This window comes from Xenopus laevis, chromosome 8S (assembly GCF_017654675.1).
Source record: "Xenopus laevis strain J_2021 chromosome 8S, Xenopus_laevis_v10.1, whole genome shotgun sequence".
NCBI classification, from domain to species: Eukaryota; Metazoa; Chordata; class Amphibia; order Anura; family Pipidae; genus Xenopus; species Xenopus laevis.
The window spans coordinates 26432993-26459680 of record NC_054386.1 but is presented as its reverse complement, the minus strand read 5'-3'; the positions used below and the strand labels follow the sequence as shown (position 1 = coordinate 26459680).

General features: G+C 42.3%; 1 protein-coding gene across 3 annotated transcripts in view; it reads right to left on the bottom strand.

The window, feature by feature from the left end:
- znf618.S (zinc finger protein 618 S homeolog) overlaps nucleotides 1-9386 on the bottom strand; it is a 46537-nt gene extending 37151 nt beyond the window's left edge. For 2 of the 3 annotated variants that reach the window (XM_018232479.2, XM_018232477.2), the window contains exon 1: nucleotides 9223-9386. The gene's annotated coding sequence lies outside the window, so the exon portion shown is untranslated. The remainder of the gene's footprint in view (nucleotides 1-9222) is intronic. The other variant, XM_018232478.2, reaches the window with a different exon arrangement.
- Between the last annotated feature and the right edge of the window lie 17302 nt (nucleotides 9387-26688).

Here is a 26688-nt window from a genome sequence, read left to right as displayed (position 1 = left end):
TTCAAACTGAAAAACAGCTTTCATTTTGGCAACAATCTCTGGCTTCTACATGAACTCATCAGCTTTGAGATGCCAAGCATTTGAATTCCACTTGGTGGTTTTTTTGCTTAATAAATCTTGAAAAATGTTAACTTATGAAATTCAGATTCTCAATTTTTGCTGCAAAATAATCAAAGCACTTCATAAACTCCCCCCGTTCCTAGAGGCTCTTTCCCAACGAGGCCTCATGCAATAGTGGTGGGATTGCAGGGGCTTGGCTTCTGGCCTCAACATGCTTTAGGCGTAATCTACAGCACACAGGTGGTTTAATCCCTTTAGAAGAATTCTAAACTTTGAAAATACCACAATCTACTAACTAGATTTAGTGTCTTTTCTAATATGGAACATGTGGGACAGAGGCTCCGACGGGTTGGGCCTTGGTGTTCAGCTAGTGGCTTGAAGAAGCTTAATGATGTCAAGATTCATGTAGGTGCACTCGCTAACGCTTTAGCAGACGTATACAGTTAGGTCCATAAAATCTTTGGACAGAGACAACTTGGTTCTTTCTGTACATTACCACAACGAATTTTAAATGAAACAACTCAGATGCAGTTGAACTGCAGACATTCAGCTTTAATTCAGTGGGTTGAACAAAAAGATTGTGAGGAACTAAAGCCTTTTTTTTTAACACAATCACTTCATTTCAGGGGCTCAAAAGTAATTAGACAAATTAAAAAACAGAAAATAAAATGTTCATTTCGAATACTTGGTTGAAAACCCTATGACAGCCTGAAGTCTTGAACATCACCAGATTCTGGGTTTCCTCCTTTTTAATGCTCTTCCAGGCCTTTACTGCAGCTTTCAGTAGCTGCTTGTTTGTGGGCCTTTCTGTCCAAAGTTTAGTCTTCAACAAGTGAAATGCAGCTCAATTGGGTTCAGATCAGGTGACTGACTTGGTCATTCAATAATATTCCACTTCTTTGCTTTAATAAACTAATGGGTTGCTTTGGCTGTATGTTTTGGGTCATTGTCCATCTGTATTATGAAACGCCTCCCAATCAATTTGACTGCATTTAGCTGGATTTGAGCAGACATTATGTCTCTGAACACCTCCGAATTAATTCGGGTCCTTCTGTCCTGTGTCACATCATTGATAAACACTAGTGTCCCAGTGCCATTGGCAGCCATGCACGCCCAAGCCATCACACTGCCTCCGCCACGTTTTATAGATAATGTGGTATGCTTTGGATCATGAGCTGGTCCAAGCCTTCTCCATACTTTTTTCTTGCCATCATTCTTAGAGGTTTCATCTGTCCAAAAATGTTTTTTCTTTCTCAGGATATAGTACTCACCTCTATATCATTTATTATATCCCTAACACTGTTTATAGAAAGAAGGAGCTGTGTAGCTATAGAGACTGCCATTCAAACACCCACAGGTCTGCATTTACAAAACATAGAGTACACACTATTCAGAATACAAAGAACTCAGTACTTAAGTGCAGATAACTGGGGGTCAAATATCATGGCTCTCTACACTCTCTTCAGATAAAAAAACTCTCTCTATAAAATATTACTTTTCCTAACAAAACATGTGCCTTCAAGCAGGCTAAACAAACACACAATACCTTCAGAATTACAGGGAATATTTTCAGTTGAGGGTGATACTGGCCATGTCATGGCAACTGGAAGACTGCCAACATCATGAAAGCAAATGAGTTTCTAAACAACTTTCCAGTATAAATGACACATTTTCAATCATTTTAAGGTTGTTTGTAAATGTAATTGGAAATTAAAGCAACTTTGGCTTCATCCCACCACACACGGTCAGTTCTCTTGTATCATCTCCCAAGATCCAAGCGGGTGAATGATCAACCCCTTCTACACCAACATTATAACTTAGCCAGGGAACTCATTGCAGAATCAAAATGGGAACTCAATTCAGAATCCCACAGCAGACTCTGCTGCCCAGTTGGCACAATCCACTGGCATCTGGCAGAGAAGGAAAAGTAACAGAATATGGCACCGAATGTGGATTAACCATCCCTACACTACAAGGACTATGTGTAGCATTATTGTTTTAAAAACAAAATTATAACAGATTCAGGGGGATTTCTTACAAGTGGAAAAGAAAAATTGCTTCACTGACGGAACATCATGAAACGGGACCAACTGCGACCAGGAAGAGAGCTCAAGCTTTGGCCAATGCAGTGTTCAACCCCCCCCCCCCCCAACACTGGCAGATTACATTTTGAGTTTCAACTGATCAAATTGGATCTGATGGTACATTTCAGCCAGTGTTTGTTTTCACCAGGTCAATAGCAATCATCTTAGTTCCCTGACATCTTCCAGTGAGACGAATGGGATACACCCAAGAGTGTCAGTATTGGCATTAATCCAACTTCCATTCATCAAGTGGCAGCACAGGAGGGGGCATATTTAACTACTTTCCTATGTGCCATTTGCATGTGTGCATTAGGATACAGGAGCAGTAGGATATTGTGTTACACAACATGGTTTTGAGATAAGGATTCATTCTAGAGATCTCCCCACTCTTTGTACACGTATAAAGAACTGCTCCTCAACTGGCTCCCTGTAGTAAGTGACCTTTGGAAAGTCCTTATTCCATCATGTTCAAGGAACCCATGACCATGCAGGTAATGCCAGAGCACTGGGCTAAAACCAGGGCCACAAAAAACAGTGTGCTTCCTTAGAACCTCAATCGGGTAGTCTTCTGCCAACCCCCCCCCCCATCTCCTCTATATTCATATGTACAAGCAGGACAAGCAAGTTAGGCTGATATATCTGTGGCTCTAGCATCGTTCCAATGCACCGACAGAATGAGGCCACTTTATTCCCAAAGTTATTTTTGTAAACATTATGCAAATTGCAGTATATTTTGCATGACTTTGGCTGATGGAATATTCACAAACAAACCCTGAGAATAAATATATAACAGGAATTCTCAGGCATGAATGCTGTACATTTCCACTGATGTACACAATATTTCTCATTCACATGCAAAATCCATTCATTGCAGTGTCGGAACCGACTGATCGCCATTAGCCCACCATTCCTAAAGCATAGGGTTGGGTCCTTTACAGATATTCATGTGGCTCAGAACAAGCAGAATAAATATTTAATCATGAAACAGGAGGTGCCAGAGGTTCAGATCAGTCTCTCAAAATGTATTGTGGTTGGGACTGGTGTAATTTTAGAGAAAGGTGATAGAAAATATACTGAATAATCCATTTATTAGTGATAAATCATAGTAATGCATCTCTCCAACTTCAACCAATGGCCACTTGGCTTCACCCTAGTGCTGAATGTCTTTCCAAGCAACAAGAACTTCTCTACAATTTATTTAACCCAAAAATAGATTCAACATCTAGTCCAAACAATGAGTAAAATGTGACAAATATTTCTCTTGGTACTGGTTCTATATCATTGTATGAATATGGGAGAGTCCAGGAGACACTAAATCAATATTTGAATGACGAAAATGTTATACTGCTAAAATCGAATTTTTATTTTAAAAACAACATGATATAATTTCAATGTACTGAAATATTTATAGTTATTTTTATGCCCCCTCCGTTATTACTCCATCTGCTGGGAACCCATAGCAAATATTTGCTAAATGGATCAGAACATCTCAGGACTCGTAATGGGCCTGATAGTCATCATTAATAGCATTTTTCCAGGAGACACTTAAGAATGGAATGATTAGGATTGTCTCTGACTCCTTGGGCACCTTCATGTATTTCAGCATTCCCGGGCACTCTGATTGATGACATTTTTCTAGGGCAGCGATTCTCCTGCAAAACGTATTTGAAAAGGAAGCGGAAGGCCAAATTCCTCTGCAGCGACAATTATACAAGCACAACTTGGAAGGGAAAGAAATGTAAGCAATTTACATGAAAGTGCAACATTTTAAACACAACTGTGGGAAGAAATGAGAAAATCTATTAAACAAAACAATTAATCTCCGCTTACTGCACATGACTCCCACTATGGGAGGGATCACAAGTATGTGGCAAATTGCACAACAGTTGCCTCTGGCTTCTAGGGCCTGTCTGCAATAGCCCATCCAGGGGTTTAGTAATCGCAAACTGCCAATAATGTTATTGAGTCCTTACTATGTCTTACCCCTGCTCTGATAACAGATGTGTGGTTTAACGATAATTTTATGGAAATAGATTTGTGGTGCAATTCTCCCACTATGCAACACCTGGAAGACTGGGTGAGCTTGCAAACTCTCCATTTACATTCATTTTATAAGTATCTTAATCAGAAGAGCAATTAACATGCAGACAATCTGAAAATGGCATATTTACTCAGCGATGTGGGACACAGACTCTGGTTCCTTCTCTTCAAATAAGGGAAATCTCAACAAAGTGACAGTTATTTATCATTAGGGGAGGTGCCACCTACAATCGGGCGTTTGGATTGTACATGGAAAGTAATAGGTGCCAGTCTGGTCATGGTGAGGAACTGCCGACACCAGCCGAGGTGCCCAATACTATAAGCATTGCACACAGAAGGAGAACTCACATTTGATATCATTATTCCATGACCCATTCTTTCCAGGAACACAATAGCAAATATCCTCTGCACATATCACTTGTTACTGACATTATACAGAGAGCAAACATTTCCTCAAATAGGTCAAGTGACATTCACGCCAGATATATCAAAATATACTAACCCACCAGGATCAGAACACAGTCCCTATCCCTTACACCCAGAAATAACATATAGACAAAAGAATAAACTAGGGGACACAAGTGTTCCACCAAGTCCCAAGAGGGACACAACAAAATAATAGTGTGCTGGTTGAGAAAAACTCAACCCACACCTGACCCCAACCCCAGAGAACCCACACCAGACCCTAATCTGCCATGCATTCCTATTTATATACCCGCGGCCAACTGTGACATCATGGAAGGGGGTGGGGCATGGCTGCGTGCGAGTATATAAAAAGGCATGCATCTGGCAGGAGTGGGGTACTAGGAGGCAGTCAATCCCAACATACAGGCTTTGGGTTGGCTAACAAATCACAAAGATATCCTTATTTATTAACAGAGATTTCTATGAAAAATCCTTTATAATTTCTAATTGTGGTGCCAGATCTCAGCAAGTTCCTCTGAAAAGACTTTTATGAGGCTAGAAGGCCATTTTTGGGTCAAATGTCTTGTAACATTCCAAACATCTTAGTATTTCCCAGTTTAATCTATGGCATATCCATCATATAGCACCATCTAGATGAACAAAATTTGCATAGGCATCTGGTTTGGTTAAACTTTGTAAAAAGTCACAAAAGTGTCAAATTTATTTTTGTTATTTTGCCAGAAATAAATGCAACACAAATATGTGATGTTGTGGTGCACCAATACAAGGCTGCTCGTGCAAACAAACACCAATCAGACTTGCTATTGTTTTCCTTAGAGACTCTGCAATAACATGGAGGTCTTGATTCACTAAAGCCTTGGTACAAGCCAATTCTGACTTGTGGGTTGGTGGCTGTGAAATTGCAGTAACAACATCTGAAAGATAAGGAAAGGATCTTCTGTTGTATCAGTACTCTGATTGGCTACAGATTTGTTCTAGCTATGCTTACTTCAAATGTCAGGCGTCAGTCCCAAAGAATAGGAGACACTTAAACATAAAATTTATAACAATTTATCATAAGGCACAGTGAAATTCAAAGCAACAAAAATGTCATGTTTTGTTAACACAAAAAGGTCACATTCCGTTGTCTAGAATGTAAAAAGCGGCCTTGAAATGTTCAAACTTAGCTTGGATAAACACTTAGGATTCTGGCAAATCTAAAGTTTGGGCCACACTTTGCCCTTAATCCTCCAAATCAGTGACCCCAACCAGTGGCTCTGGGGTAGGGCTCCCCAACCCCTTGGATGTTGCTCCCAGTAGCCTCAAAGCAGCTGCATATTTTTTTTTTTAATTCCTGGCTTGGAGGCAAGTTTTGGTGCATAAAAACCAGAACCTCCTGAAGGCTGCAAGTCTGCATAGGGGCTACCAATAGCCAAGCACAGCCTTTATTTGCTTGCCTTGCTTTCCGACTTTGTTTAAATTTGAATGTGGCTCACAGGTAAAAAGGGTTGGGGACCCCTATTCTAAATAGTCTGGTATTTCTAGGCCACTCAATGGATTAGACTTGATCCATGCCATCCAACATTGAGGCAGTTTATATTATCTTCTCCTGCCATAAAACTTATTTTTTTTTACATTCAAACCAAAATTTAGATTTTCGGAACATTCTGCATGACATTAAAAAAAAACATGTTGGCCCCAACTCTTTCACCTTTTCCATTTCTAGTTAAAGCTCTGGTTGATGGTGTTTCTACACTCTAGTCCTTACTCCACCCATTACGCCTTTAAAGGTCCAACATCTGTTTTATTGAACCCTTGAGGTTTGCGGCATTGTGTGGCTTTGGTTAAAACAATTACTTGTGGAACACACACACCTCAGCGCAAACAAAGTCCTCAATGGCCTTCACAAAAGCCAAAATAATCATGGAAAATAAAAGCTGCTGCTAGAAAAAGAACATATGAAGTTTAAGTGGCCAAGTGCAAGAGCAGTAAATGTCAAACAATATCTAGCTGTACAAATTCAAAGCCAAATGCATTAGAAATGTAGCAGAAGGGTGAGAAACCCTTTCCATTCAGCAACAAGCACGTCTTGCTCCTTGTTAAGGAACTCATATTTGTAAAATGGGCATTCATCTTGTATCTTCAGTTTGGCACCCCAATAGTCAGGCCTTGGGGGACACTGTTCCTAACCCCCAATAAACGTGGTTATACAAACATATTCCCCTAAATTCAACTTTAAGGAGAGTAAACTCCTGGCTTCCCAAGCTACATGTTATTCATGTTTCATGGAGAAGATTCTTTGTGGCACCCTCACATCCATGGCAGCTAAGAAAAAAAAAAGTAATTTTAATTTTTCATAAGCATATTTAAATTTTTCTTTGTTTTATTTTGGTTCATTTCCCATATTTTAAAGCCTTCTGTAGAGAACCCTCATTTCAATACAAGTTAGCCCCCAACATATTGCAAATTGGATATCTGGCCCATTAAATGGAGAAACTACATGACATTTTCCTACAATATTGGATTTTTCTGGGTCTCACGTTATTAGAAATGGTTAGGACTTTATTTTAGCCACGAGCAAATTCAGGCTTTTCATGTTATAAATATTTATATTGTATTTGATGGAGGCTCATAGGATTAAGAATAAATATTCAAATTGATTTTCTATTTCAGAAAATATTGGGGGTGAATTTGTTTTCGGGCAGCTTTCTGTATTGTCTGTGATGGGATAAATTTAGTCCACTAGAAACATTGTGGGATTTATTGAGGATTATCTCCTAGAAGAGTGTTGAAAAATATCAAATTCAAGTGAAAAAAATCTGATTTCATTAAATTTAAAATATGTATCTCCTTAAAGCATCCATATGAAATAAAATGATTTCAATGGCAGAAAAATAATTTAAAAAACCCACACCCTCACAATACTTTTTTTCATTTTAGAAAACTCTCAAATTCTGTTTCTTTGCCACCAATCAAATGCAGGATACTGAAAGAAACTGCACCCCCATATTTGCTCTGTAAAGGCATTCTTACAGCTTTGAAAGAAAAAATTTAAAAGAAATTTTTTTTGTTTTTTTAAAAAAAGTAAAAATTTAGGCCATTTTCGGCAATCGGTTTGGTGTGGGAGGCAAGAGAATTAGGAAGTAATGGTGTGTGCAAGTGTCACTAGTAAGTAAGGGTTAAAGGAGCGATTGTATGTGGTTGAAAGCAAATAAGTTGGGGCTGACAATACAAATTGTATGGCACGTTGGTGTGGGAAACACAAAGCCAATCAGAGTAATAAAAGAATGCTGGGAAACGGAGTGGAATTTCTTTGGGAAATGTGTTCCCTGAGATCAGGGCCGCACTTGTGTTTGCTGCTCACAAGGTAAGGTACAGAGGAAGGCAAGCAGAGAAATGAAGGTGCTAAAATGAAACAGAATTCAATATGGCAGTTGCCCCGTTGCATTTTACTAAATATTCTAGTTACAGCCCAGAACTGTGTCCCTTGGAGGTTACACTCGAGCACAAGTCAAATAGACTGAGATTTCCCATGAAATTTTAGCCACTGTCCAACATGGTCAGAAAGTGAGTGAATGGCAAGAAACCTCTGTGGACAAATCCACATTGACAATTTCCCTCAAATTAGCAGGAAGAGGAGAAATGAAATTGGGGAAGGGGAGAAATGAAATTGGGGAAGGGGAGAAATGAAATTGGGGAAAGGGAGAAATGAAATTGGGGAAAGGGAGAAATGAAATTGGGGTGTGTCCCTTGCACTGGCAGCAGCTGTCTGGACAAAATTCCTTACATTGGGGGGGAATTTCCAATAAACATTGAAAAAATCATGTATGACTGAAATCATTTTGGATTTCATGGGCCTTTCTGTGCCCTGAGCCCCCCACACACCCTGGAAGCGTGTCTAATGCATTTCACAGCAAAATGAAATTTCAGCTAAAAAAAAAAAAAAAATTAATAAATAAATTTGGCCTTTGCCGTCTTTGTTGGGTTTGTGCCAAAGCCAAGAGGCTAAAATGCTCTTTATTCCTGTGTTTGGGCTGAAAATCCCCCGCAGGCTGCCCCCTCAACACAAGGAAATGAAACTTGAAATATTTTCTTACAAAATGAGAAGAGTAAAATAAATTTTTTTCAAAATGAATTTGTTGTATTTGGGGAATTTGGCCCTGCAGGTGGCGCTGTTTTCAGCAGAGAAATCGGCCATTTCCAAAAAAAAAAAATTGTAAGGAGAAAATTTTTAAGAAAGGGAGATGAGGCCTGGGCGAGAAAGAGGGTGCACTGGGGGGTATTGTTGGGAATGAGCAGAAGTGGGGCCCAATGAGAGAGACAGCTGAGGGGAGGGAGGGGAGCTGGCATGGCTGCTGCTATGCTGCCAGGGCTTTTGTTTTCCCTGCGGTGCCTGAGAGTAGGGGAGCACTCGCTAACTGGCTTGGGGCCACCCTGTCGCACCCCAACAATTCTCATCCCGGCGGCAGCATCAGGGACACAGCCCCCCCCCCCCCCAGTACAGGCTGTGCCCCCTACACACACTCCCAGCCGGGGAGGAGAGGGGGGCAGATACTGGGGCGGGGGGTCAGTTGGACGGAGGGGCCCGGGAGTTGTGTCTCCGCTAAGGATGAGCGTCCTCGGGATTTCTTACCTTGGCCAGGCAGGAGGGTGGCCGGATGGCGGAAGGTGTCGGGTCCGGACTGGAAGGCGCAGAGTCCCGGCTCCCTGGCAGGCTCGGCCCGGGAGAGTTTAGCAGATGTGGGAGGGAGAAAGGGGCGGCGGGGGGAGGAGGGACGGCCAGTGGCAGTGGGAGGAGAGCAGCGCCACTCACAGCGCGCGCACTCACACTCGCTCCTGCTCTGTGCCCACATCCTACTGTCCCTCTCCAGCGCCTATTACTGACTGCCCTACCTACCGCACAGTCATGGTGTAAGTCTGGTGTATACAGTAGAGTCAGTGTGTAAATCTGATGTATACAGTACAGTCAGTGTTTAAGTCTGGTGTATACAGTACAGTCAGTGTGTAAGTCTGGTGTATACAGTACAGTCAGTGTTTAAGTCTGGTGTATACAGTACAGTCAGTGTGTAAGTCTGGTGTATACAGTACAGTCAGTGAGTAAGTCTGGTGTATACAGTACAGTCAGTGTGTAAGTCTGGTGTATACAGTACAGTCAGTGTTTAAGTCTGGTGTATACAGTACAGTCAGTGTGTAAGTCTGGTGTATACAGTACAGTCAGTGTGTAAGTCTGATGTATACAGTACAGTCAGTGTGTAAGTCTGGTGTATACAGTACAGTCAGTGTTTAAGTCTGGTGTATACAGTACAGTCAGTGTGTAAGTCTGGTGTATACAGTACAGTCAGTGTGTAAGTCTGGTGTATACAGTACAGTCAGTGTTTAAGTCTGGTGTATACAGTACAGTCAGTGTTTAAGTCTGGTGTATACAGTACAGTCAGTGTGTAAGTCTGATGTATACAGTACAGTCAGTGTGTAAGTCTGGTGTATACAGTACAGTCAGTGTTTAAGTCTGGTGTATACAGTACAGTCAGTGTGTAAGTCTGGTGTATACAGTACAGTCAGTGAGTAAGTCTGGTGTATACAGTACAGTCAGTGTTTAAGTCTGGTGTATACAGTACAGTCAGTGTGTAAGTCTGGTGTATACAGTAGAGTCAGTGTGTAAGTCTGGTGTATACAGTACAGTCAGTGTTTAAGTCTGGTGTATACAGTACAGTCAGTGTGTAAGTCTGATGTATACAGTACAGTCAGTGTGTAAGTCTGGTGTATACAGTAGAGTCAGTGTGTAAGTCTGGTGTATACAGTAGAGTCAGTGTGTAAGTCTGGTGTATACAGTAGAGTCAGTGTGTAAGTCTGGTGTATACAGTAGAGTCAGTGTGTAAGTCTGGTGTATACAGTAGAGTCAGTGTGTAAGTCTGATGTATACAGTACAGTCAGTGTGTAAGTCTGATGTATACAGTAGTGAGTAGTGAGTAGTGAGTGCAAGGCCAGTGCATGGTTTTCAACCTAACTTACTACGTCTATATGTGGCACATGGTAAATGATAAATGTAAGGGAATTGTGTGAGTGTAACGTGGCCCTAGTACATGTAATAGGGATGCTAGATTGTAAGCTCTGCTGGCCAGGGACTGGTGTGTACAGTCTGTGCATGTATCAGTAACAGATAATGGATAACGAGTATAATATGTTGAATATCAGAGTGCATTGTGGGTAATATTCCATACTGTACTGTTACTGCACAGAATCCTAGACATGTGTATGTGTGGGTCAGGGCAGCTACCCTGGTACAAACACACAACTGTCCTGTTTTTAGAGGGAAAGTCCCTCTTTTGACATCTCAACCTGCAGTCCCTCATTTATACTGGAAAGTCCAGTTTTTCTCTGCACTGAACAGCCAGAAACAAAGTTTCTAACTTAATTGGCTTTTGGCAGAGAGCCCAGAACAGCCACAACAGAAGATAAGATACATTTGTAACAATTCAAATGTATCTAGATAAGCAAATAAGTAATTGTAACAATATAAGATAGCAGGTCCCTTGGGAAAAGTTAGAATCACAGCTTAAAGGGCAATTTACCTTCATTAGCAAAACTGTAATAACTGGAAAAAAACACAGAATGAACATGGTAATTAGGGGGAGTGACCACCAATATGGGCGTGGTCAAAATTTTTTGCCTTGCTATGCGCTGCAACTTTTTTGTCCCTCTTTTTATTTCCAAAATGTTGGGAGGTACTGTATGTGTAAGGCTGGGGTATACTGTACAGTGAGTGTGTAAGGCCGGTGTATACAGAACAGCGTGTAAGGCCGGTGTTTACAGTATTGAGTGCAATGCCGTTATGCCGGTGCATGGTTTTCAACCTACCTTACTATGTCTATATGTGGCACATGGTAAATGTAAGGGAATTGTGTGAGTGTAACGTGGCCCTAGTACATGTTATAGGGATGTTAGATTGTAAGCTCTGCTGGCCAGGGACTGATGTGTCTGTGCATGTATCAGTAACAGATAATGGATAACGAGTATAATATGTTGAATATCAGAGTGCATTGTGGGTAATATTCCATACTGTACTGTTACTGCACAGAATCCTAGGAGAGGGAGTGGATTATGGGTACTATTAGAATGGCATGTGTATGTGTGGGTCAGGGCAGCTACCCTGGTACAAACACATGGTGGGTATGAGGGGCTATGCTTGTGGGCTTGTATCTTGTATGAGGGATCTCATCTCTGTTACAGTATATGAGGGAACTCAGCAGTACTAACTCATCACATCAACTGCTCTCATATCCTTCCCTGTGCAGCAGAGGCCTCACAGTTCATTCGACTTCCCAGAGGAGACCTTATGGGATACAAGCCGGTGTCTGGAACAGACAAATTATTCTTCAAGGAGATCAGAAAGGTAGCTCAATGGAAACATGAGCGAACAATCTCCCAACTGAAGCACTATGTGTATTTCTTCCAATTCTCTAGCTAACATAAAGGGTAGGTGTTAGTCAGAGACCAAAAAGTAGAAAGAAGAAACCAGATGATGAGAGGTCCTTTTATTAGAGGCACAAAACAAGACCCAAACGAATTAATTGTCAGGGAAGATGAGACAGGCACCCACCCCTTGAAGGATGAGGCCAGAGATCTAGAAGAAATAAGCCAAATAAAGGTAAGTTGCCTTAGAGCAGAATAAACAAGAAGTAGTAGTAGTAGTAGTAGGAAGGCTCATAGGATAAGGCAAAAGCTAACCAAGGAGATGGAGGAGACTAGTGTGAAGCTGAAGGTTGGGTTCTTCTCTTAGGAAGAGCATGAATATAGAGGTAGGTAGGTTGTTCAAGTAAAAGACAGAGGCTGGGAACTGTTGAAAATAAGGATGAATTCAGTGGTGTGGGAATAGATGAGGGCAGTACATTCTAAATAAAGATTCCAGTGACCACACTACTAGCTATAGTAAAGCAGAAATGTATGACCCATACGTAAGAATGTGCACTCTTCTTTCACACTAGTCTGTAGTGCAGCAGCATCAGTTTCTCTTTCACTCCCAAGTCTTCTGTCTATGGGGTATATTAATCAAAGAGTGTAGTTAGAGGTCACCACAGTCCACTAAAGTGAAATTCTGCCACTCTCCGTTCATTTCTATGGGATTTTTAAAAGAGTATTTATCAATGTGTGAAAGTGAAAGTTCATCCTTTGATAAATATGCCTCGAAAATCCCATAGAAATGAATAGAGAGTGGTAGAATTTCACTCTAGCAGACTGCGGTGATCTTTACGTTCACTCTTTGATAAATATACCCCTATGTCTCTCTGGCTCAATAACCAACATCAGCACCAGCTCTTCACTTGACCTTGTTATTCATTGCAGAATTCGTAAGTAAGAGAAGAAGAAAGTTTCCAAACAATTCCAAAAGCGAGAATGAAATATATTGCGTGGGAGGGAAGTCTGCCGTGACTCTTCAGTTTTGGTTCTATATTAAATCATGTGTAGGATGACAGTGTAACAGGTAGAGATGAGACTATATAATGATTACATTGTACATGGCAGGGGTCCTTTCCAGGCAACAGTAGTCGGTAAGAAAGGGCCCATGGCAAGTTAAGGATATCACCCATGCCACTAGATAGCATCATGGCTCATAGCTCAATCAATGGAAGGGTTAGGCTGAAGGAAAAACACATCAAGCAATTCCAGTGAAGATAAAGATGCCAAGTGTCTATGCGCACTTGTGGCGCTGGCTGGTTAGTACTACCTGGTGTTCTTGTGAGCACTTCATACTGCCTCACCTGATACTATGGCACCAATGGTTAAAGGGGAACTTTTGCGAAAATGAAAATTGAATCTAAGCTTCCAGCTAATTGAAATAAGAAACTTTCTACAATCAATAAAAAATTCTGTACTGTTTCTGAAATAATCAAGTTTATGTTCACTGTCCCTCTCTCAGCATCTGTTTCTCCTCATGCTGTCTTCATTCATTCATGATGAATGATCCAATATATCTTATAGGGGGGCTCTATTAAAATCACCAGAAATCCTGTCTCTCTACATACAGAATTTGTGCAAAAGACAGTTATTTTGTTAGATTTAGTTTGTACTGGAATCATTTATTTAAGTGAGCTTTAATACATCTGCTAGGAAAGGGAGCCCCCCCCCATAAGATATATTGGATCATTCATCTGACACCCAACTGCTGCATGAAGAGAGAATGAAGAGAAACAGACGCAGAGAGAGGGCCAGTGAATATAAACTTGATTATTTCATAAACGGTACAGAATTTTGAATTGATTGTATTTAGAAAGTTTCTTATTTCAGTTTGAGGAAGCTTATATAGAATTTTCATTTCTGTGAAAGTTCCCCTTTAAGAGAATATTTTTGGAATGTTCCTTTTCACTAAATGGGGGCCATTTCTCATATACAACCTTTTGCCTCCTGCCATGACCACGTGTACCCTTGACATGTCCTTGGCTCACTATATAGCTGAAATCTGTGGGACATTTACAAAGAGCAGATTCTGAATTGATCCAAACCGATTCAAAATCTGCCAGATGAAATCATCTGCTGTGAATGACAGTAGTAATTATGGTGAAGGGTGTGACAGTAACCCCCCAATGGAAACATGCAGCGAGGGGGCAGTCATGTTCTGTACCTGTAAGTGACCCTGCCTTACATTTAAGGGAATGAGGAACTCCTGAACTATATGTGAGTTTCCATTGGGACATACCGTTCCCACAGAAGCAGAGAAGGAATTGATCATTTAAAAAAAGTCTGCTAAACTTTCTGTTTTAATTCTAAATTGCGGTCATTGGAAGAAATGGCGAATTCCCTTTAGAGTCTAGTAAACAGTAAACAGATCTAGTGAGAGTGTCCCTGAGCACTTCTGAGTCCATCCTCTAAGTCGGAACATGGAAACTCTCTGCACCTTTATTCAGACTATTCAGAACATTCTCACTGGAATATTTAATCTTTTTTGGTTTGGGAATTGGATGTCAGCTGGTGATAGAATCAGAATTTGTGTTGGTGCATGATCTGTCACAATCTAAGAGGAAACAGTCCTGCCCCAAAACCTCCATTCATCACTTTCAGTCATTCCCCTGTCAGCCTTATTTCCCTATAGCTAGGAAGGCAGTATCCTATCAGTGCAATAACTGCCTAACGACTATCCTAAAGAAGACCAACTGGAAGGCAACATTTCACAAAATGAGGTCACCCTCTGTGAGACAGTATAAAGCACTTTTTTTCTAAGGGTAAAAGAGGTGTAGAAGATTAACATGTGGTTGTGTCTGAAGTAAAGCACAAAGAATGCTGATGTGCCTGTTCTCCTATTTGTGGCCTCTCTTTTATATGGCGATTGGAATGGCATTTCATTGGTTGCATAATGAAAGTGCTAAATAACAAAGCTGGCTCATACCAAAAGCACATAGACAATTACAAGAGGTCCTCTGCACTCAACCCATTATCAATATATTAAGGACATTGAAACATTTTGTGCCTTAAGCTACTAAAAATGCCTTAGTCCCTTTGTAAAATGTATAATGAAGCAATTGAATTCTTAATGAATCAGATGTAAGTTGAGTGTAGGACTGGCCATATCGGGGATGACTGACATAGTTGGCCAGATAAAATATATTGCAATATATTGACAAACAATCCTTGTTTTGTTTAAAGGGGAAGGCATTTTAAGTAGCTTAAGGCACAAAATGTTTCAATGTGCTTAATATATTGATAATGATTGAGTGCAGAGGACTTCTTGTATTTGTCTATGTGAATTTTGTGGTCACAACCTAATTGCCCCCCCACTTAATGTTTTTAAAAATTAGTGGTGAGTACAACTTTCCCTTGTTTGGTATAGTTCATACCAAAAGCACTCACACGTGTGATATAGAAGCCAACCGGAATATTACCATACTGGTGCCAGCAGCCTATTGGCAAGAGTGCCATTTACTCACATCAGTGCAAAACAGCCTTCTATAGTTCTCTGCTCTTCTCTGTCAATTATCTCAGCTGTAAAATGAAAAAAAAAACTAAATATCAGGCAGGTTGTACAGAGTCTTTAGTAAAGCTTCTTCACTGCTATTCTAGTGTAAGGGAAGGCAAGTCCATGGGGACCCACTCCAGCCAATAATGACTACATCTGTTGACAAAATCTATATTTGAGGGGTGCTCCGTTTAAAGGCAATCGTTAGCTGTGGGGAAAATGGGTGACAGAGGAGCAGTAAAAATAATGCAGAGCGTTTATTCATATTTGGTGGCATTGTCCTAAGGCTGTCAGGTTTTGGGCCAGGGTATACATAATGATAACAAGCGGCACAGGGCTTATACTTAGGAAATCCCCCTCGGAAGCTCTGCTACATGGGCGAGTGACGGGTGGAAACAAATGGGCTCGGCAACTAGTAGGCCGTATATTTACAGCAGCCAAACAGACAATCGCCAAGGCCTGGAAAGCCAAATCACTAGACATACAGGAGGTGAAAAACAGACTGGATAACTACTTGGCCATGGAAAGGCTCTCCTCAATTGCCAAGGGCGACTTGCATTGTTGTAATAAAATCTGGGGCCCCTGGATCCAATATAGAGGTCTATTGGCATAGGTTAAATTACGGGAACAATTGGAGAATAGAGCCCTAGGTGCTATTTTTTCCCCAAAATACATTAAAATCCCTATGTGATCATATTCTCCACCGAGTATGCACCCCCCTACAGATACATTTTCTTGGTTACTGTTGCACCACTTGTGTCTATTCTTTACTGTTCTATTACTACTGGAGTTCTATTTTCCTTATTGTCAAACAATATTTGTAATCTGTCTTTCCGCATTATTGATACTGCTTTTTTTGCAGCGTATTACTTGCTGAATGAGTACTCATGGAAAACAGGAACAGCGAATGTATTTTGATTTTCTTCTATTCCTTTATTGTAAAACAAAATAAAAATATTTATAAAAAAAAAAAAAAAAAAAGAATGCAGAGAACTGCCTCGGACATGTTGCCGTATCTAATGGATAACAGTATATACCAACAAAACAATCAGCACAATTCTGGAACGTTATGTTCGTTAATGTGGCAAACCCCAATATTTAAATATTTTCTGTTGTGACAGATTGTCCAATCTGAGAGGAGGAAGCCAAACCCCATTATACATCACACTGTGTCAGATCTCTGACTTAAAGGGGAAGTTAATTGTCAGTATGTTATTAAATGGCCTATTCTTAGCAACTTTTCAATTAGTCTTTGGTCTTTCAGATGGGGATCACTGACTCCGGCAATATATTATGCAGTGTGAGGCCACAATGTTATTTTTACATTTTATTACTTATTCTTTCTATTCAGGCCTCTGTTCTGTCCAACTTCCCGCCTCTCATTCACACCACTGCCTAATTGCTAGGGTACATTGGGCCAGCTTCATGCCACCAACCAATGCAATTGAAAGGGGAAGTGCCATAAGCAGGAGTGTTTAAAGGGGTGGTTCACCTTTAAGGTAACTTTTATTATGTTATAGAACCAGTTATACTGTAGAATATTTACAGCTGCCAAACAGACAATCGCCAAGGCCTGGAAAGCCAAATCACTAGAAATACAGGAGGTGAAAAACAGACTGGATAACTACTTGGCCATGGAAAGGCTCTCCTCAATTGCCAAGGGCGACTTGCATTCTTGTAATAAAATCTGGGGCCCCTGGATCCAATATAGAGGTCTATCGGCATAGGTTAAATTACGGGAACAATTGGAGAATAGAGCCCTATGTGCTATTTTTTCCCCAAAATACATTAAAATCCCTATGTGATCATATTCTCCACCAAGAATCTAAGCAACTTTTCAATTGGTTTTAATTATTTATTTTTTATAGTTTTATAGTTATTTGCCTTTTTCTTCTGACTCTTTGCAGCTTTCAAATGGGCGTCGCTGACTCCCTTCTAAAAAACAATTGTTCTGTAAAGGCTATATGTATTGTTATTGTTACTTTTTATTACCAATCCTTCTATTCAGGCCTCTCCTATTCATATTCCAGCATCTTATTCAAATCAATGCATGGTTGCTAGGGTAATTTGGATTCTAGTTACCAGATGGGTTAAGATGCAAATTGAAGAGCTGCTGAATAAAAAAAAGCTAAATAACTCAAAAACCACAAATAAAAAATGAAAACCAATTGCAAATTGTTTTAGAATACCATTCTCTACATCAGTGATCCCCAACCAGTAGCTCGTGAGCAACATGTTGCTCTCCAGCCCCTTGGATGTTGCTCTCAGTGGCTTCAAAGCAGGTGCTTATTTTTGAATTCCAGGCTTGGAGGCAAGTTTTGGTTGTATAAAAACCATGTGCACTGCCAAACAGAGCCTCAATGTAGGCTGTCAGTCCACATAGGGGCTACCAAATGGCCAATCACAGCACTATTTAGCACCCCAATAACATTTTTCATGCTTGTGTTGCTCCCCAACTCTTTTTTCTTCTGAATGTTGCTCACGGGTTCAAAAGGTTGGGGATCCCTGCTCTACATCATACTTAAAGTTATCTCAAAGGTGAACAACCCTTTAATATAACATAGCTGGGAAGCAACTGGAGACAAGATGAAAATGCCAACATCAATATCACTTTAAGGACACAGCAGGTTCTCCTTTCTAGTGCCCACGACCACTTTAAGGTGGGTATATTGGTGAAAGATCCACTCATGTGGCCTTAGCTTTGCACATAACTATTAACCCAGTGAGAATCATTCATGACTGCATAGTGGGAATTTAAAGGGTTGTTCACCTTACAAACACTTTTTTTCAGTTCAATTGTTCCCCAGAAATAAAGACTTTTTTCAGTTAATTTCAGTGTTTCAGTCTTGACAGCTCAGTAATTCATGCGGATTCTAAACTGTTACAATTTTGCAACATTTAGTTGATACATTTCTCAGCAGCATTTCTGGAGTATTAGCAACTATTGTATCAATTCTAACAGGACAAAGAATAGAAATGCATCAACTAAGAACAGTTTACAGGGTTGGCGACCCCCCTTACCCAGAGCTGCTTTAGAAGGTGAAAAATGAAACTTAATGAAACTTAACACTTCAATATTAGAAAAACAGTCACACATAGAAAATAGAAAGTAATTGGGGTAAAGTCTTTATTTCTGGTGAACTATCTGAAACCAACTGAACTGAAATAAGTGTTAGAAGGTGAACAACCCCTATATATAACAATTATATTTTCTGTCATTAGGGTGGAGTTCCCCTTTAATGGCTGCTGTTAATCTATATACATGCACAATTGAAACCATCTCCAACACTAAGATGCATTTAGAGAAACTGGATCAGGTTGGAGTCACTTACATGGAAAGTTAAGCAGCCCCAGCACATCTTCTAGGCAAACCCATCAAAAACCAGACTCTGACTGAGAGGGGTAGAATGACATCTCAGAATCAGCACAGAATTCTATATTATTCTCAAAATATCTTACATTTCACTAGCCTTCCCTTTAAATTCTTTGGTTTTACATTTGCACAATATAAGTTCAAAGGTGTCTAGTGTCCCCTTGAGAGAGGAACATACCTGCAGGATGGGCAGAAAATATGGGGGTATTTTGTTAGTCCCAGGTGACAGCCTAGGATTATGCAAGGCAGGGTAGGGTCTAGTTTGTCTCCTGGACCCCTTTGCACATGGAGGTCTGGGTGGGAAGCACCAGTAAAAAGTGTAAACCATGTTTAAACTACCTTTAACGTCAAATTCACTGGGGTGTCAATATGTTAGGCACCCCCAACAAAATAGTGTACTATTTACACAAGAGTGGCAGCGCCACTATCTTGGCCCAATTTCCTAATGATTCCTTTGCTGCCCTGGGCTGACACATGCATAGCACTGTTTAATGGAAAGAGGCCATCTTACAAACAGCACAGAGAAAGAAATCTGTGACTTTTAGAAATTCTGCTTCTACAAGTCACTTTACTAGTAAAACAGTATCTTGAGCAGCAGGACCTCTATAATCACACCAGTCACTCTCATAATATGTCTCTCTCCCTTTTAGACTGTAAGCTCTTGTGAGTAGGGCCTTCCCTTATTGTCTCCTTACAATTTGCAATGGATTCTGGAGAAACATACTTAACTCATATCTGTGCTCCATTACTCTCTGATGGGCTTTTTAGGGAGACATATTGTGTATAAGGATGTGGAAATGAGAGGGGGCGTGGCATGGCAGCCTAAGAGAGCAGACGTGTGCAGCCAGAGCTCCGTTCGTACCTCATTCTGATTTTACCCTGACGTCCTGCCTGGGCCGATTGTCGTCTGTTATATTGTTGGCACTGCTCTTCTGTACCACCAGATCTGATGGGAGGCAAAAGTGGCCCGAAAATTGCCCAAAAACTCAGTGCGTACGCTAGAGAGCAAAAGCAAGATGGCGGCGAGGAGCCCCCACGGCCTACCACGCCTAAGGAGCAACCGCAAGCCTCACAGCACCCTGCACCAGACCTGCCGCTTAATCAGGTACTCACGGCAATAGCGGAATGCCAAGCGACCCTGATGGCCACTTTTACCAGCAAAATAGATGAGTTGCGCACGGAATTCTCCATCCTGCGTCAAGACACGCAAAACATCAGAGAACGCACGGCGGAGGCTGAATCCCGCATCAGTATTCTGGAAGACTCCTGTGCCCCATTGCGGGAGGAGGTCTCGCTACTCCGTACCCAAATTAAGCAGGCTGTCGCACACATGGAGGATCTAGAGGACCGACACAGGCGCAACAATGTGAGGTTGGTGGGCCTTCCGGAAGGAGTCGAGGGCCAGGATCCTGAGGCCTTCTTTACGGACTGGTTGAAACAGCACTTGGGTGAGTCCACCTTCTCCTCCTTTTTGGTGGTTGAAAGAGCCCACAGAGTCCCAACTAAGCCGGCACCACCGGGGGCCCCCCCCCGCGCCCATTCCTGGCCAAATTATTGAATTATAAGGATCGTGATGCGGCCTTGTCGGCGGCTAGGCGCATGGGTGACATCCAATTCCAAGGCAAAAAAGTCTCACTTTACCCTGACTTTTCTACTGGGATACAGAAAAAGAGGGCCACATTTGTCGGCGCCAAGAAGCGACTCAGAGATAATAATGTTCCCTATGCAATGCTCTACCCTGCCAAGTTACGGGTGCAGGCGGATGGGAAAAGCCATTTTTTCACTGAGCCCCAAGAAGTGAACGCCTGGATGGACGGGAACGGCTTGAAATAGGGTGCCACCTTCTCATCTGTTTTGCAGCAGTAAGTTAGGCATCTAACCTGATTGGAATGGGGTATCCTGATCCCTGTGTACCCCTCACAGTGCCATTTGATTGCCTTTACTCATCGGGCTTTGGTTTTGTTCGGCCCAGGAGGATCTCTTGGAAGGAGCCAGGACATGTCTGTTCCCATAGGGAAGGTTTGACCTGCCGATAGGGTTTATATTGAAGGGAATATATCTTGTTAAAGTTAAGGGTAGTATCTCTATTTCGATGATACCGGGTGGGAGTTTGGTGTATATGGGATGTTTAGTTAAGTTGTTTTACTATGTCTTTTTATTGAATGTAATTGCCATTTGTACTATTACTGCCATAGCTTCCACAGATAGGTGTCTTGTGAGGAGGATTGTCCTTTCCTGGGTGACTGAGACCTGGGTCCGCCTCTGCCCCCCGTCCCTTCCCACTAGGTTCCCTGGGGTTAACCTCTCCTCCAAATTAGAATGGAAGGGCGACTTACGCTAACTTCATGGAATGTGAGGGGTCTCAATGACAGAATAAAGAGGACGGTTATACTTAAATATCTGAAAGATCATAAAACTGATGTAGCCCTCTTGCAAGAGACTCACCTCACGGGTAGCAAAATTATGTCCCTTAAGAAGCCATGGGTAGCCCAACACTATCATGCTCACTTCTCCTCCTATTCGTCCGGCGTGGCAATTCTTATACGAAAGGGCGTCCCGTTCACATTTGAGGCAGTGCAGTCTGACCGGAAGGGCCGCTATCTTATCCTACACTGTATCCTAGCGTACTGCCCAATTACTATTGTCTGTATTTATAGTCCACCTCCATTTGACATAGATCTCCTCCATCACATTGCGGCCAAGACGCAGAGCCCTGACCCCAGACCTATCATTCTTGCGGGCGACTTTAACGCAGTCCCTGATACACGGCTGGATTGCCACCCTCCTGACAAAAGACGGGCCTCTGGGCTTCAGGCGTGGTCTGACGCTTTGGGTCTGACAGACCTGTGGCGGTGGAAGCACCCTAGAGACATACAATACTCATGTTATACCCCGGCTAAGTCGGCTATGTCCCGGATTGATCTCATTTACTCCTCCGCTGATCTTCTGAGTAGGGTCGTGGGGGTAGATTTCCTCCCACGACCCTGCTCAGACCACTCGCCCATACAGCTTATGCTTCAGCTGGGCCGCCACCCCTCGCAGAGCCATTGGAGATTGGGGGGGCTCTGGGTGACTACTCCAGACCTACAGACAGAATTCCCCACGCACCACGCTGACTTTTGGCATCATAACACAACTGAATGTGACTCGAACGTAGCATGGGATGCATACAAAGCATACACTAGAGGTGCATTTATATCTATGATCAAGTCCTACCGGACAAGGAAGAGGCATAATATAGGAGTAGCGGAGAAGGATTTAGCCCAGGCAGAACATGCTCATGCAAACAGTCCCACACCTGATACCCAAACTCTCTTAGACTCGGCCCAACGTAACCTTAAACTGTTACTTGTGGATGCCACCAAACGATACCTCACTAACAGTGCGCACCAGATGTATGCACATAGAGATGCCAATGCACGACACATAGCCTTCCTGACTAAAGAACTGCGCCCGTCTACCGCCATACCACACTTAACCAAGGCGGATGGCTCGGATATTACTGATCCGTCTGCGATAACGGCTCTACTAGCAGAATATTATACTCATCTGTACTCCTCCAGACTCAATAAAACGGAGACTGAGATCAGACGGTACTTACACCCGGTTACTTTACCCACTTTAGATATTGACCAACGTATGGCCCTTAATGCTGACTTCACTCTGGAGGAATTTGAGGAGGTCGTCACCTCATTTCCTAATATGAAAGCCCCTGGCCCTGATGGTTTGCCCGCAGAATGGTACAAAACCCATGTTAAACTGGTGGCCCCTAGGCTATTGGAATTATTCCAATCAGCTTCACGATCCAAAACTCTCCCTCTCTCGCCCATTTCACTTCTTAATATGGATGCGAAAATACTCACTAAATTGCTAGCTAACCGCCTTCAGCGGGTAATTACTCACCTTATACATCCAGATCAAGCCGGATTCATCCCCAATAGATCCACCTATACTAATGTTAGACGCCTCTACCACAATCTGTCCACTGCACATGACAACTCCACCACGCGGGCGATAGCCTCTCTGGACACGGAAAAGGCTTTCGATACGGTGGAATGGGCATATCTTTTGGAGGTGTTAGCTAAGTTTGGTTTGGGTGCTAACTTTATCTCCTGGGTGAAAATAATTTATGCAGCTCCACAGGCTTCGGTGCTGGCTAACGGGCTACTATCCACACCCTTCCGTCTTTCCCGTGGCACCAGACAGGGGTGCCCCCTGTCCCCCTTATTGTTTGCAATCGCAGTTGAACCCCTAGCTGCCATGATTAGAGACGACCCCCGGGTAGTGGGGCTCCGAGTGGGCAATAGAGAGGAGAAGATATCCCTATATGCAGACGACACCTTGATCTATCTCGCAGATACCAATCACTCCCTTGACAATGTCTTACAATTGGTGAAGCAGTTTGGTGAGTACTCTGGTTTACGGGTTAACTGGAATAAGTCCAGCATCTTTCCCATAGACCCTAACCCGTGCCCCCGAATCGACCTGCCCCTGAAGTGGGTTGCCGAAATGAAGTATCTTGGGGTGACTGTCTCCCGCGACTTGTCTAGCTATACTAGATTAAACTTGCTACCTATCTTAGTGACCCTCAAAGCCAAAATCCCTATATGGGCGAAACTGCCCCTGTCCTTGGTGGGTCGGGTGAATCTCATTAAAATGTTATGTCTGCCTAAATTGCTTTATGTGTTAGCTAATGCCCCAACCTATGTACCTCTCTGCTGGTTCACTGACATTGACAAGCTGCTTCATAAACTTTTATGGCCTAACTCCAAACCAAGAATGGCACGGGCAATTATGCAGGCACCGTGGAACCAAGGTGGTTTGGCATTACCTAATTTTCGGAACTATTATCTAGCGGCTCAGCTTTCCAATTTGCATCAATGGTGGCACCCCAGTCTGGACAATCGTGCGTTGACTTTGGAAATGCACATTATGGGCTCTGACGATGGCTTGCAAACTCTTCCCTTTTCCGGGCCCCGCTCCGGGCAGGGTTTACCTGTCACGACCCTATCCACTTTCAAATGCTGGCAGATTGTGTCGAAGAAGGCTTATATACAAACCAATAAGTGGTCTCCAGCGATGCCACTGTGGCACAACAGTCTCCTGGACCAATTCCGCCTGATTCCTGACCCGAGCATCTGGGCGAATAAAGGAGTTACAGAACTTCGCCATATTCTTATTGGGGAGACACTCAAGGCATTTGACCATCTCAAGAGGGACTTCGACTTGCCGAATCACTATTTATTTCGGTATTTGCAACTGAAACACGCATTCTCAGCACAATTCCCTGGCAACACAGTGCACCTTAAGAGAGCCTCGAATAGAGAAACTTCTCAAAACGGTAGGCCTCCGTCATTTGACTTCTAACCTCTACGGAGGGCTTATGGACTTGATGCCTGATCCATTGGCCAAAGCTAAATCTCAATGGGCGCAGGACTTGGGAGAAATTCCACAGGAAGCCTGGGCAGATATTCTCAGTCAAGTGAGAGACATCTCAATACCCGCCAGAGACAGGCTTATTCAAATAAAATTTCTTAACCGGATCTACTACACTCCTGTGCGATTGGCTAGGATCTTTCCAACTGCAACAGACACCTGCTTCAGAGGCTGCTCAGAGGAGGGTACTTACTATCACATGTTTTGGCAATGCCCCCTGATACGGTCTTACTGGAAGGATATCTGGGACTTTTTGCATATCCACTTGGGCCTTCCACATGTTGCCACACCGACACTAAGCCTCTTGGGTCTCACAGAGGACCTACCCTTGAATACTAGGAACGGACTTCTGCTCCTCCAACTTTTATTCTTTGCCAAGAAACTCATTCTCCTTCATTGGAAAGACACTCAGGCCCCCCGGATCGGAGAATGGAAGCAGCTTGTCAATTCTGATTTGCCACATATAAAAGCAGTATATGTCTCTAGACACTGCCCGACTAAATTTGACCTGATATGGGGCACATGGTTGGCGCTAGATAACTTGGGACTTACTTAATCTAGATAGTTGTGAATGGGGGGCTCGTGGCTGAACTGACAGTCTATTGTTTGGTGATATGTTAAGTTCTAAGGAGTTGTGGGCATGGTTCTATAGCATAAGGGATCATACCTCCTCTTTACCATGGACGGACACCGTTTGGGCGTGCTCCTCTTTAGTTGAACTGTGGAAGTGTTACCTTAACATGGCAGTTTTATTTTATGTTATTTTGTGGGTGTATTTTCTTTTTTGTATGTGAATAAATTTCATGTGCTTATTTGTTGAAAATAAATAAACAGAATTTGCAAAAAAAAAAAAGGATGTGGAAATGACACGCTTATATGAACAGAGCAGGTTAAATTACCGTAAGTCAGTCTGTATGAAGGAAATGATTGGCTATCGAGTAGCTGTTTGTGATGAAGTGACAAGGTCATTATTAGAAGTACAGGTATGTGAGCTGCTATCCGGAAAGCTGTTATCAATAATCCAATTTGTTTAAAAAAAAAAAAATGTTTGCACAGTAGCTTGTACAGGATCCCAACAGATAAAATGAATCCTCATTGCAAGCAGAACCAGCCTATTGGGTTTATTTAATGTTTACATTATTTTCTAGTAGACTTGATCTGTAGATCTGTTGTCCGGAAAGTCCCAGGTCCTGAGCATTCTGTATAACAGGTCCCATACCTGTAGTGATATTGTGAAATTGTAGTACCTAAATGATACTCAAGAGGGAAGCCATTCACTTCAGTACTATGTAAGAATATTGGTGCTGTGCACTCAGGTCCTTGTGCCTAATGCATCTGGATCAGTATAATTGAATGCAGCAGTGGGCCGTGCTGTCCGTGCTTGTGGGACTTGACCAAAGCTTATTCACCACACAAAGACAAGGCAAGTTATTAGTTTGTACAGAGATAGGCCATAGCACAACCAATTTGCTGGCACTGCAGCCGCCATGCTGGAACAGTAATCAATCTGAGGAGACAGGGCTAGAAGAAGCCAATATTCCAAGTGCTACCCCTACTGGCATATGGGTAGGGTTGCCACCTGGCCCGCATTTTACTGGCCTGACCGGTAAAAAATGATGGTTGATTCCAATGTTATTAATAGGGAAAAAAGATAAATATATAGGAAGGCTTGTATTTTTTTCCAGAAAAGGTGGCAACCCTACTTGTGGGACAGAACAGCCATGTTGGACATTCCTCAGAAAGGGAGCATCCACGTGATCAAACCATCTAATTGGGTCAAACATCACATGCAGCAACCATTTCTGAAAGAGCCTTAGCCACTCCTAACAACAACATCCAGCTCTCTACTGGGCCAAGATGCTGCGGTCTCCAGCACCCACTTCAGCTCTCTACTTGGCCAAGAAGCAAATCTCTTCAAACATAATAAATACAGACCTCTACCCAGCAAGACATCAAGAGATATAGGGGGTTATGTAATAAAAGGCCTTAAGTTTGCCCAGGTGCAGTAACTCATAGCAACCAATCAGCAGGAAGCATTTACTGGTCATCTGCTTAAAAGCAAATCACTTATTGGTTGCTATAGGTTACTGCTCCTGGGCAAACTTAGTGCCCTTAATTACATATGGGGGATAATCTGCTGTTTGATCCACTTTCCACACAGAGAAGGAAATCAATGACTGAAATCCTGCTTTTACAAGCAATATAAACTAGTGAAATCCCTACTGGGATTGTTATGTGTAGATGGGGATTTCCTCTCAGCATTCAGTATCGAGTCTCCCATGGAAAGAAGCCTGGACTGAGGCCTTTACTCCTAGAAGTAAATGGAAAAAAACATTATGGGCAGA